Source organism: Fundulus heteroclitus, chromosome 5, assembly GCF_011125445.2.
Source record: "Fundulus heteroclitus isolate FHET01 chromosome 5, MU-UCD_Fhet_4.1, whole genome shotgun sequence".
Lineage (NCBI taxonomy): Eukaryota > Metazoa > Chordata > Actinopteri > Cyprinodontiformes > Fundulidae > Fundulus > Fundulus heteroclitus.
The window spans coordinates 27,810,532-27,820,166 of NC_046365.1; positions in this window are offsets into that span (position 1 = coordinate 27,810,532).

Below are 9,635 nucleotides of genomic sequence, written 5' to 3' on the forward strand. Positions count from 1 at the left end.
AGGGTCGGCTACACAACTGGTGAAACCAGTAGTGATTGAGTTACCAGTGTTTAAAGATTCTTTTCTGGACATTTATTATTCATTTAAACAAGCTCACGGTTCATTGTAACAATGCAGGCTCTTCCGTTACGTCTATCTTGTGTATTAACTTTAAAACTGAAGAGCAATAGGGTCCAGTTGAACAATAATAAAACAGCTTTCATCAGAAAATAATTTGATCATTGGTGATACAAAGGTACACAGCAAATGGGATGCGTGGGTAAGTTTATTTATATGGCACTTTTCAGTAACAGGACATTCAAAGTGCTCAGTACGTTATCCTTTAAAGGTAGAGTGTGCGATTTTTCTACAATGAATGGCTAACACCGAAGCTAACCGCTAACCTAGCCGCTAAGCTAAAAAACATAAACATTAGATGTGCGCAGCCAGCAAGCGGAGACTAGCAGGGATCAAACACGAACACTGGTGTTACGTTAGCGCGTCACAACGATTGGTATGTGGGACAACCATTAAACCAATACATAAGGCGATAACCCCAGAAGTCGAGGGACAGGGGATTGAGAGCAGGACCAAAACAGGAACAAAACTCTGACCAATCCCTGCCATTCAGACCGTTTTTAAAGGCCTGCTGCTGCAGAGGCCGTGTTTTTTAACCTCCTTTTTCTGAAAGCTTAATGTATTGACTACTGTCAGGATAGAAGGACAATTTCACCGAGTATAACAAAAAGAGTTTATGAACAGGATTACCAACTATAGCTTTAAGATTGCATCCATCCATCCATTTTCTGACCCGCTTAATCCCTCATGGGGTCGCAGGGGTGCTGGTGCCTATCTCCAGCGTTCACTGGGCGAGAGGCGGGGGGTACACCCTGGACAGATCGCCAGTCTGTTGCAGGGCAACACAGAGAGACAAACAGGACAAACAACCATTCACACCTAAGGACAATTTAGAGAGACCAATTAACCTAACAGTCATGTTTTTGGACCGTAGTACCCGGAGAGAACCCACGCATGCACAAGGAGAACATGCCTTTAAGATTGTATATTTTAGGTAAAAGATCCTTTGTATTGCGCTCAAAAAATGTCTTTTGTGTTTTTGAACGTGTTCATTATGATAATCAAATGTCCAACCGTCCAAAGACATTTTGTCTAACCTACTAATCCTTACAAACTAAATATAGACAAAAATATCATTCTCCTGGAACTTCACTTTTTTTAAGACCTTATAACCACAAGTTGTACTTTGTTTTAATGGGATATTATTGTGTGTAATATCATGGTTCATGGTTTTAAGTTATTTTTATGAAACCAAATCTTAAAACCTGTACTCTATTTCTGTCCCCCTGAATCAATATCAGCATATTGCAAGGTAATTACAGCTGTGAGCGTTTGTATCCTGTAGGCACAAAGAAAGTTAGTACCCACGGTATTTTGAAAAATAACTCAAACTCTGCTTGGCTGGAGCGTGTCTAGAAACATTTTTAAGCTCTTGCCTTAGGTTAGCTATTAGATTTAGGTCTGGGCTTTGACTAGACCATTCTGACACACAACTATACATCTAAAGTGTTCCGTTCAACCTCGAGTTATATGTTTAGTTTCGCTGACCAGCTTCCCTCTATCTGCTGAAAAATAAGCATCCCATAGTACGATGCTTCATCCACCATGTGTCACTTTGCAGCTGCTTTGTTCATTGTGAAACATTTATAAAATGTTTCCATTTATAGTCCTACAGAGGTGAAATTGTATCTCTATGTTTAACCCAACCCTTAAGCAGTGGTGGACTGTCTACAATGAATGGCGCACAGGGAGCAATCTGTAATCTACGGTCTTAACTTCCTCCCATGTATTCTAATGCAAAAGGTACATTTTGGTATCGTTTAACCAGAGGAGGTTCTTTTACATTTATTTATGCAGAAAACCATATTAATCAAATCAGTTAGATATGCTACAGGTACTGTATGTATTAAAGACATAAAAACCTGGATGATTTTACATTTTTTGCTTTTAAATTCAAACAATACAGGACTTTTTATCTTTCGGACCAAAGGCTAAAAAACTGCTCAGTGAATCATTTAATCTGAATGGCATTAAATTGGCCTCTGGTAGCAACATGTCATTTAAATCCCATATTAAACATGTTTCTGGGATTTAGTTCTTTCACATCTGGAACACTGACAAAACTAGAAATATTTTGTCAAGGAATTACACTGAAAAACTAGTCCATGCATTTTTTACCCCAAGGCTGGACTATTGTAATTCTTTACAATCAGGAAGTCCACAAAATGCAGTTCGAAGTCTTCAGCTGATCCAAAATGCTGCAGCAAGAGTTCTGATGAAAATCAACAAGAGGGATCATATTTCTCCAATTTTAGCTTCCCTTCATTGGCTTCCTGTTAAATCAAGAATAGAATTTAAAATTCTTCCTCTAATGTATAAAGCCCTTAATAATCAAGCTCCATCATATATCAGAGCTCTGATTACCCCGTATGTTCCTAACAGAACACTTCGCTCTCAGACTGCAGGTCTGCTGGTGGTTCCTAGAGTCTCTAAAAGTAGAATGGGAGGCAGATCCTTTAGCTATCAGGCTCCTCTCCTGTGGAACCAACTCCCAGTTTTGGTCCGTGAGGCAGACACCCCGTCTACTTTTAAGACTAGGCTTAAAACTTTCCTTTTTGACAAAGCTTATAGTTAGAGTGGCTTAGGTTACCCTGTGCTACCTCTATAGTTATTTTGCTATAGGCTTTGGCTGCTGGAGGACATAACAAATCCACTTCCCCTCGCTCTGCTACATTCTCCTACTACTCTCCAATCTAGCATTATTTGCGATTATTTCAGGTTTTAATTTCATGTTCTCTATTTTTTTTGCTCTGGCATTCTGTTTAGGTGTGGCACCTTCATGGAGAGGAGTAGCGGCTGACCTTTCTGTTGCTATGTTCTTCTTCTATAGATGATACACTTGGCCCTGTCTTTCCGTGCTGAACCCCATCTCTCTCCTTGACATAGCAATTGGCTGATCATTTATTCATACTAACTGTGTATGCTCTCTTTCACCCTCTAGACTAGAGAACTGGCTCAGAGGTTATCTGCGTAACTGTGTTTCTCTCCTAGATGAAGCCTCTAAAGGAGCTTATACTGTTATTAACCTTTTACTTTTCTCTCACATTAAATGTATTCCTGGATCACTGCTTATGTTTTTGATTTGTGTGTATGCTCTGTCTTCTCTGGCCCAAAGTCTGTCGTGGCAGACGGCCGTTCAAACTAAGCCTGGTTCTAGTAGAGTTTTTTTTGTCTCATTTAAGGGAAGTATTCCTCTCCACTGTCACTACATGCATGTTCGGTATGCGGGATTGCTGCAAAGCCATCAACACAATGCCAGAGACTCTCCGCCATCATTACATGCTCATCCAGGCGGAGTGAATGCAGTAAGTAAATTACTTGATGCATTCTGCTTGGTTTTCTTTTGATAAAAAAAAACTGTTTAACAAATCCGTCTGTATGATTCAAATAACTCCACCTTGTAAAGTGCTTTTAGATGACATGTGTTGTGAACTGGTGCTATGTAAGTAAACTGAGTTGAATATTTGCTGTATCTCCTTTCTGAATTATGGGAAATCTTGGATTTCTTACGTCATTCTTCCACAAAGGCCCAATTTGTGGTGTGCACAACTACTGGTTGTAGTTTTGACATTTTTTGCCACCTGAGTTGTCGATCTCTGCAGCCTCTCCACAGTTGTCACAGGGTTCTTTACAGTTGAACTTGATTTGTTTGGAAAGCGCCTTAAGTTTTATATGCGTTAGAAATATGCATTTTATAAGTCAACACAATCAACACAAACAACCCAAACTAAAAAATAAACATGATCAATTTATTTATCCGTTTGAATGTCAGCCTTTTCCCACATATTGAATTGCATACACCTTCTTTGGAAGTAAACTACATATAAGATGCAGAGTTGTATTTTCATTCAATTTGCAAGAAGACTTGCACCAACCAGTGTGAATGAGGGTCAAGGGAGAATTTTATGTAATATGCTTTTCCCGTGATAAAAACTGGTTTGAGATTTGCAATAAAGATTTTTAATTCAGGCAGATATAATTGCATACCTCAAAATGCTATTTTGCATTTTTAGCTAATGTACCTACAGTGGGATTCGACAACTTTGAGGGTTTACAGTTTCATTTTTATTTATGAAACAGAAACTCAGATTGAATCTTAATGTACAACTTTATCCTCAATATTTTGAATATGTTTAAACTAATTATGCTCTGCCTTGTATACTTATTTTCCACCATAAAAGCAATACTTTGTGGTTTTGATAGCTCAGTTTCCCACATTTAAACTGCCTGTGAGCAAGAGGGTTGAAGAAAAACATGTTATAACAGGGGTTCATTTAAATACAAAGACTGCATTTATAAATGCAGCTAAAATAAAACTATACATGTAAGTGAAGAAAAAACAGTTGGCTGTTTATTATTCCATTTTTATTATTCGATGTTGCCCTGATAATCCTATCCCAAATTTAACATTGAACGACAATACGAGCTGTGTGGAGGAATGCACGTTGTGAGGACAATCTGTTCCTCCTGTTACAGCCAAGATCGCAGCGTTTTCATCAAACTCTCCAAAAAAAAATTCATGCAAATTAAGTTGTACCACAAACAAATCGCTGATAAGAGCTCTGCACACTACAGAGACAAATAGCCTCTTCATCTCCAATTGCAAGCACAAACTGCCTCAGCTTAAACACTGCTCTGCCGAGCACGCCGTGCTCCATGCCCCAAAGCTCCTGAATAATTGAAGTGCTCTCGAGAGAGTTTCTTTCTTTTTGTCTGTGTATTTATTGATATTTTAATTCATTACACCAGAATAAAACCAGTGACATATCACAAAGGAATAAAATAAAATGAAAAAAAAAAAGAAATACTCTGTTTAAAAATTGTCTAACACTGAAATAAAATAACCCATTTCAATAATCATGGTGTCTAAATATTTGGGAAATGGCCAAAGTTTTTTTTTTTTTTCTACTCTCGGTTATCTAGTAAGCAAAACACAGACATTTGTATCAATTAAAAATTCATGACTGTGACAGATTCAAATTGACCTTATTTCCTTCCTCCAGAGGTATTGCACTTCCCACTGTGCACAATTAGAGACAGCCACGGTGTGTTAATTTGGTCAGTGTAGCAGAGAAAGTGAATCAGTTTCATTAAAGCAAACCTGAGCATTAGTGCTTTTAAAACTCAGATAGCCTTAAATTACACCCAGTATCTACTAATGGTGTAGACATAATAGTCACACCAAATTATTACCTTTGTCAATGCATGATATGGAATCTTTAATCAAAATATGTCCATGTTATTTTAAAACCAGTCTTTTTTTTTCACCAAGTTGACCCAATTTTCCACAGTCTGACTCTTTAAAGGGTACGGTGGTGTGAAAGGGCTGTTGGTAAGGCTTGAACTCCCTGCTCTACCATTGCTTCTACTGAGGAAAAAGCTCAAAGGAGTTTAAATGTCATAGAAAGTACTCCTGGTTCAGGGATTTTCTATAAAACTGTTTTTTTGTCCTGGACAGAGCCTATGACAGAGCTATTGCTGTTGTAACCATGTGGACGCTCTTCCTTTTTCTTGGAACTACTTCCAAATGCTCTGCTCTGGTGTGTTTGTGTTCTTCTTTTACTCCCTTCTGTCCTCTTAACCCCCCCAGTCGGTCCTGTTAGATACTGAGGCTGAATCTGTTGGTTATTTCTTCTCATTAAAAGTAAAAGTTTCCTTTCCACCATCACTACCTCCTTTTTTCAGGATAAGGGATTGGTGAAAGGTAGTTGACTTGATGCAATTTACACAATCGAATCCGCTGAAAGGTCCCAACAAATAACGACTAAAGTTGACCCACCAATGTTACGGCTCTGATCCACCTCTTGAGATAGTCGCAGACATGTACACACAGGGTGAGGGTAAGTTGGGATTGTGAAACACATGTAACACACTGATACAATACAGGGCAAAGACAGCAGAAGTAGCTCAGGTTTGTCAGAAGAAAGACCAGAGAAATAGAAATGTCACATATCAAACTAATTTTAACTTGGGATAAAAACAACCCTTTCAAATCTTTTATCATTCATTAAGTGGATATCCATATCCATGCCAACCTGGTACACTTGGAAAATACAAGTGCCCTCTTGTTAAAATCTGAATTAACTGTAATCAAACAAATTTTTTTTTTTTTTTTTAGAAAGCTGAGCTCAGTTTCTCAAGCCAAACCCAGATGTTATCATGACCTGCAGATATAATAATAAAAGAAACTAAATTGAACCTTTGGAAGACCAGTGTACCAAAGTGAAAGCCATTATCCACAACTGAGGGAAACATGCTGTAGTGGTGAACCTTTCCAGCCGAGGCTGATCAGCAAGAATTACTTCAAGAGCAGATCGACGATTCACCCTGAAAGGAGGTCACAAAACAACCCTGAACAACATCTAAAGTACCGCAGGGCCTAACTTACCTCAGTTAAGGTTTAAAACAGAGAATAGGAAAGATGGCATTCAATGCGGTCAAAATTCCCGAGTGAAGCTGCCAAGGAGTCATTGTTGGTAATCACAAACTCTTGATGTCAGTTGTTGCTGCTAAGAGTGGCACAACTATCAGTTTTAGGGAGCAATTACTTTTTCAAGTTGGGCCAGTTTGGTTTAGATAACTTTCACTGTTAATGCATGAAATCACCATTTGAAAACTCCTTTCTCTATTTACTCAAGTTATCTTAACCAAATATATTTTTTTTTTTGGCTGATATGAAGCCTTTAAGTGAGACAAAAAATTAAATACAGACAGAACCTTTATGCAGGCGAGCACGTTTTCACAGCACTGTGTATGTTGGCGGTAGAACATGTGTTTAAAGCACTGTGTGAAGACATAGAGCTCAAACATAAAAAAGGGGAAATCCCCACAGGTGTCACCACCTGAACAGGTTGGAGATCCGAAGGTCAGCCATACACAGTATTGCTCTTTAAGAAGTTTATTACAATGTGAAACAGTGATGGTCAGAGCAAGCTGAGACCTGGCAGTGGAGAGAGTTGGTTTATTCAGTGCAGAGGTGACAGGCAGGATGGCCGAGGCTTGATCAGAGTCCTGGGGACAGGCTTGGGTTATGCACAGTAGAGCAGACACACACTTACAAAACCAGGGGCATGGCAAAGTTAAGCTATGGTACTAATCTAAGTCATGGTCCACATGTCAGAAGCTTGGAGGATGTCCAACAAGGGCAAAGGCAAGACAGGGAAATCCAAGTAATGTGAAACAAGGTCTTGATGAGGTAATCAAGCATGAAGGAATGCTAGACATCTACTAACAAAGAGCTTTCAATAATCCTGTTGACTGACGTGAGCTCATCAACAGCTGTAAGGAATGAGCCGAGAAGCAGGCTGACAGGTGCAGAGCTTGAAGCTAATGACAGCGGAGCATGGGAGGAGGATGATGGCATCTCAAGTATATTCCACAGGTGATTGCTGCTGCTTGCCCCTTTGGTTCTGCACTCCAAGCCCACATGATCGCATCGGATCAACTTCAACCATGTGAATGGCTGAAGACTCTAGAAATGGAGGTTTGTGGTTGTGTGTTTATTGTAGAGTAATGTTCTAAAATGGTTTTGAGAGACCGTCAGAATATATTTTTGTTATTCTTGTGGGGGAAATGTCACAAATAAGTCAGGTTTAAGACTCTAAGTCTGTCTGCCTCATATATGGCAGGCAGTCAGTATGTAGGTAAGATGATGTCGGTGATTTTCAGCACTGAAACCAACTAAGTCATGTATCATGGTAAACACAACACTGAAACTTGAATCTATAAACTTAGAACATGAACTTAATGATTAAAACACAGTGCGGCACGGTTTCCAGTTCATCACTGACATCAATGGGATGTTTTTAAACCTCTAATGATTATACTGTCATAACTACCTGTTTCCCTTCAAGTCAAAGCCAGACAACAAAGTATTGAACTGAAACAGGAAAATAACGTCAAATTATGACAAAATTATATAAAATGTAAATAAAGTATATAACAATGTATACTCTAGTTGGCTTAAACACCCCTCTATGTGTTTGGATGTAGGACGGTACGGAGGAAAGATCCTGCTTAGTCTTGGCTTGTTTTCCATCTATTTCCATCCAAACAAGCAATGCAAGCAATATTTCAGTGATCGTTGAAAATGCATCAATCTTGCTGAAACCTTTTGACTCCCTGTACAAACAAAAAAGAGAAGATCTTTATGCCATTTAGGTAGGTTATTTTCAGAAGAGCCAGAATTACATTGCACCCTTTTTAACTGCTGGACAAATCTGATAAGGAGATGTCGGTTGCATTTAACAGCATAAAGTTCCCTATATTTTCCAACAAAACCTGCATTGTACATGGAAGAACAGCTTGCATGCAGCCTCGGTGAATTTCAAACCCAGATCATTGGCAGAGTTAACACTTAGCTCTATTTGAGCATCTGCTCCGACTGATGCCTCAGAAAAAAAGTGCATTTAAAAAGGATGTATTGATATTCAGGGTTTTCAGTGAAATGAATGAGAACAGTGAAGGACAACCAGGAGAACAAGATCTTCCCCAGAGCAAGGTTTCACCACATGCACACACGTATGCATACACACAAGCACACTCCTCCCCCTCCTAAGAGCTCTAATGCCCAGCAGAGCTCCAGGATGGGGAATGGTGGAGCTTATTGAACCAGAAGTGACAGTGGTGGTCAGAAACCCCACATGGGGACTGGACTGTCACGTCTCTGTCACCTGAAAACCTGAAGGCTATTTCTTTTTCTTTATATTTAGCCACAAAAAGGTTAAAAGCTGTTCTGCTGTTGATAAAACCTAATGGGAATTTTGTTGGTCTCCAGTGATTCGTAATCCTTCCACTTACATTTGGGTATTTACAGGTTATGACGCTGAGAGCCTAATGCTCGGGCAAAATACAATGAGGATTAAACACTGATGCTGAAGCTGCTGCTACACTGTTTCTATCCTTTTTGTTGGCTTGTCAAAAATAGATGTTACAGGTGTTTAAATATGATAAAATGAACTGCAATTTCAATTATATCATTTGCCCATTCTGTATAGTGCAGGTGTGTTGGGATGAAGGGTGTAAACTTCTACACCATCACTTCAGCTCACTATTAAGTGTCCCGAGGAGGTAAAACAGTCATCAGATGAAATAACTAAAAACTTATGCACTTCAAGCGTTTGCCATGCTGTGTTGAGTGAATCTCCATCAGGGAGAACAGATGGTCTGCACTACGAAGCTTAATTTTTCACTTATCTTGCTATGCAATTAAAACACACATCAGATACTCTATAGTCTGACAGAACAGGGGTTCCCAAAATAACAGTGCCAGAGACTGGTGAGCCCTTTTGGCAGGAGGAATGTTTTTTCTTCCATTTTTTGGGAATAAAATCATAAAATTAAGAGAATAAAGTTGTAAAATTACAAGAATAAAATCTTATTTTTATAAGAACATCTACAAAAAGTGCAGGAGATAGTAAATCTTTTTAGCACATCAGCATCAAATCCCAAGGCCTGGGAACGCCTTGGGATTCCTCCTGAGGAGCTGGCCCAAGTGGCTGGGGAGAGGGACGTCTGGG